Below are 4927 nucleotides of genomic sequence, written 5' to 3' on the forward strand. Positions count from 1 at the left end.
GACCAAGGTGAGACTGGACCAAAATCCTAGTGTTATACTCGATCCTTACTCGACCAAAGAGCAACTGGGTCACACATATGTCGTCTGGCTTCAGGCCACAATCCTTGAAGCCCGATCTCCACACGACCAAGGCGAGACCGAGGCACAATCCAGCAACATCACAAAATGATGTCCCCAGTCACTACCCATCTAGGGAGCGGTTGAGTAACCTCTACCTTGCCTGACTTCAGGCCATAGGCCACAATCTTTGACGTCTGGTCACCACCTGACCAAAGGGAGGCCGAGCCAAAATCCCAGTGTTGTAACCGATTCCTACCCAGCCAGGGCGTGACCAGGTCACCCCTACCTCGATCGGCTCCAGGAAACCTGCTTTTCAGCTCAAGTACACTCTCGGCCGAGAAAAGACCGAGTAATCCTCACTTCCCCGTCGCTAGAGCCCAACCTAACCCTAGTGCTCAGTCTAGACCCAGTCAAGGCTTGCACCGGGTGCGTAAGTTCCTCGGTCCATACCCAGCCAAGGGTAGATCGAGGAATGTCATCGTCTCTTCATTTTCCCGCCCCTGACAAGACCCAGTTAGGCTCGCATGAAGCCCGATTGGGTATTCCTCGTTTTCCAGAAAGCAAAGGTTGGACTTTTGTGGGAATAAAAATCAAATTTTGGGTCAATATCTTTTGAGAGAATGTCGAAAATGATATTTAAATGCAAAGAGATTCTAAAATTGAAGAACAATCCCTCGAAACCCTAAAAATACATTGGTTTAGAAAAAAATCCCAAAATACTAAAAAAATTCCTAAAAAATATCTAGCATCTTACTAAATCTAATCACAAAGATAACTCTTAAAAAAAAAAAACATCCAGCATCTTGGAACATCTCAAGACATCTCAAACACAAATAAAAATGCGAAAAAAAGGGTTTAAACTGAACTTGTGAAGAAGATGAAAACTCAGTCGATCCAATCGAAATATGGAGGAAAAAAATGTCAATGTCCTGAAATCAATTTGAAATCGTAAATGAAAGAAGATGAGAACTCAATCAGATAGTGAAGAGAAGGGAAATGAAGCGGGAGAGGAAGGGAGAGTGAAGAAAGAGAGATTTTTTGTTTTGTTTTTTTTTTCCTAAAAAAAATTGAAATCTGAAGGGTATAATTATAATTTCCATTTTTTAAAAAATTGAAGGGGTAAAAAAAACAATGTTTTTTAAAATGGTCTAATTTTACAAATTAAAATGTCAATTAACCCTCACTTAGCCAAATTACCTTGCATTTAGTAGTAAATAACAAATCTCGACAATAACCATTAGAATAAAACCATATAAAAATAAAAGGGAGGCAAAACTCTTCATTACTAGCTAAGTAGAGTCTTCTGCCTAACCTTAGCGCCCGGTCTAGACCCAGTCAAGGCTTTCACATGTACGTAAGTTCCCTGGTCCACACCCAACCAAGGGTAGACCGAGGAGTGTATCGTCTCTTCGTTTGTCCACCCTGGTCAAGACCCGTTAGGCTCGCATGAAGCCTGATCTGATATTCCTCATTTTTGAGAAAGTAAAGGTTGGATCTTTGTGGGGAAAAAAAATCAAATTTTTAGGTCAATATCCTTTCAAAGAACGCTGAAAATGATATGTAAATGCAAAAAGATTCTAAAATCGAAGAAATTTCACTCGAAACCCTAAAAATACATTGGTTCAAAAAAAATCCCAAAATACTAAAAAAAAAATCCTAAAATACATCCAGCATCTTAAAACATCTAAAAAAACAAACAAAAATGTGAAAAGGGGGTTTGAACCGAACCTATGAAAAAGATGAAAACTCAATCAATCCAGTCGAAATATGGAGGAAGAAAATGGAGGAAAAATGTGTCCTAAAATCGATTTGAAATTGTAAATGAAAGATGAGAACTCAATCGAATAGTGAAGAGAAGGGAAACAAAGCAGGAGAGTGAAGAAAGCGGGATTTTTTGGGAATTTTTTAAAAAACAATGTTATTTTAATATTTATTGATAAAAATAGGGTTGGTTTAAAACTTTTGACGAAAATAGGATTTTGAAATCGTGGACGGGGTCCATGAGTTTTGAGTCAGAACATAAATCGTGTATCCCGATTTAAGGCCAACAACGAATTAAGGCTAAATCTTTTTTTTTTTTTAACATTTTCTCTTAACTTCCGTCTTCTTACGTATATTTTTTTTAGCCTTTTTGCATCTTCGGAGAATTTTTACGGTGAAATTCAAATTTTCAAAGGCCTACACTAAAATAAAAATTGAATCAAATTTCTAGCCATGAATTAAGGTTAAATTTATTTTTTTTCAAATTCTTAGAGGCTTACAATAAAATAAAAACTGAATCAAATTTTTGGCCACGAATTAAGGCCAAATCTATTTTTAAATTGAATCAAATTTGAAGGCTAAATCTAATCTATTTTTTTCAGATAGATTTGTTTTACTAGTAGATTTGTTTTACTGTGAAATTCAAATAGATTTGTTCAACTTTCTATCCACCTAAATCAAAAAGCAATAAAAAAATAAAAATATGGAACTTGTGGACGGGTCCACGAGTTTGTTAGCGGACATAAAAAATCGTGTACTAGGTACACGATTATGCTTCTGTATTTTTGTCATTACTTTTTCCCTCCACCTTACTTTTGTAATTTCTTTCCTATATACTCTATTTTTGTCATTATTTTTAAAAAATATATTATTTTTGAACTTACCCCATTTTTTGGTTTTGTTTTGAATTTTGAAATATGAAGGATATAATTGTAATTTCCATTTCTTTTAAAAACTGAAGGGTAAAAGAACAGCAATGTTTTTAAAAATTGTCTAATTTTAGAAATTCAAATGTCAAAAGGGCTAAAATATCAATTAACCCTCACTTAGCCAGTTTACCTTGCATCTAGTAGTAAATAGCAAATCTCGGCAATAACCATTAGAACAAAATCATATAAAAATAAAAGGGAGGCGAATGTGCACAAAATTAAATCACATCAATAAAGGAGACTTGGGTGAATAATACGTCCTACCAAATATGAAGTACAAATTACATAAGTTGCTTTGAAAAAGAAGTTAGCCTTTTCCCTTCACATAATGCAGCCGACTTAATAATACTCAAGATAAGACAACACAAGTTTATGTACTATTTTAAAGATTCTATGCATAATAAGCCTCAAGATTTTATGTTGGTCAAATAAAGGCAACATTTATATCATGCCAGTTTGGACATATCTCAAGTTAAGGTACGTGTCTTCAGTTAAAAGGTAAAAATATTAACCTCCGACCCACTAATTAGACTCAAAATAAAAAGGCAAAAAGAAAAAAAGAAATACCATATATGGGGAGATAACTTTTGTATTGGATGATATGCTGTCATCTCATCATAGACAAAAGATGATCAATACCGAGTTTCAACCGCACATGCTGGGCTCTTGTGCTATAATGTACTTTGTTCAACACGTACTCGTAATTTGATCTCACAATCATCAATATTCTGCACAATAGTTCCATAAACAGAGGTAAAGTTTCCAGACACGAGAATAAAGATAAACCTTATCGACGTCCATTAATAACTAAATACTATTCAATTACCCGCAATATATATATGACATCAGAACCTTCTCTTTCATAGAGATACCACGAGAGTGAAAGACAAACATAAGACCTCAACTTTTCTATAAAGGGTGAGAGAATAACCAACCTATTATACCTGCCCCATTGATTGATGTACACAAGGATCTAAGAATACAATTCCCTAGCCACCAAAACAAAGTCTAAGGGTTCTTTACTACTAGTCAATGCATCTACGGATGAAGAGGGTTCTGTGGTATCTGGTTCAGTGACCTTTGAAACTACTGCAGCTTCCCCATTTGGAAGTATTAAAGAGGAACCTGCATCATTTGAGGTCTTCCTCCATTCGACCCACTCAGGCGCCTTATCAGTGTCGTTGGCTACTATTTCTTTTGAATTGCTTTTTACATTGCGTGAGTTTTCTGTCCCTTATGATTCTGGAGAGGATGTTACATTGTCATACAAATCATCATCTTCACCAATAATAACATTATCACCACCATCATTGACGACTCCAGTCTCGCTTTAATACCAAGAGAAGGAGAAGCAAGCAAGCCAATTGTACGATCACTTGCAATTAAACACTCTCAAAAGCAAACCAACTTGAATTTGTAAACAGAGAACCACCGTATGAAACAGAAAAGCATCTTAATTAATTATTGTCTGATGAGAAAAAGGGAGAAATTTTCAGGGCATGGACATATGCCACTGCTGGAAAAGAATAAGCTCTACTAAACTTGATTATATTGACCAACTTCAACTAATAATATACCAAATGCCTAGAATACCAATGCTAAGAGAAACAAAAAGAGAGACTCTTTGGTTTCATTTTATCTCCTGGCTTTGCCTTTTCACTTTTTGTTGTTTATTAACCCTAGTACAAATATCAATCCTTGCTCATTTTTAATAAATGCATCTGTAAAAGAAATTGGTTACTATCACATTACATATCTTACAATGGACAAATCACCTCATTTCCACAGATGTAACACACTAGTTCTAGATTATTGGTAACCATTTGTTATAAAAGAAAAAACAACTTCTGCAGATTCATCATCGAAATAAACCTCCTGCAAAAGCTCTACATTACATTTAAAAGACAATTTCCAACAAGATCATCCCAAAAGCAAAATATGAACATTAGCCTATCCAAAGGAAATGTCTCGAAATATCTAATCCCTTGCTTCGCGTGAAGTATAAACCACCTCAAAGTCTATGAGGACATTCAAATATGATATCCACTTCCTACATTGACACACATACACAATAACCAATTGATATTTTACTTACAAATTCCGAAACTTAAGATAGTCATAGTATGACACCCAAAGCGATGCCTATCACCTAGTACGTGCGGCTTATTCTATCAAAG

The sequence above is a fragment of the Benincasa hispida genome, chromosome 3 (assembly GCF_027475165.1).
Source record: "Benincasa hispida cultivar pf3 chromosome 3, pf3_genome.v1.1, whole genome shotgun sequence".
NCBI lineage: Eukaryota > Viridiplantae > Streptophyta > Magnoliopsida > Cucurbitales > Cucurbitaceae > Benincasa > Benincasa hispida.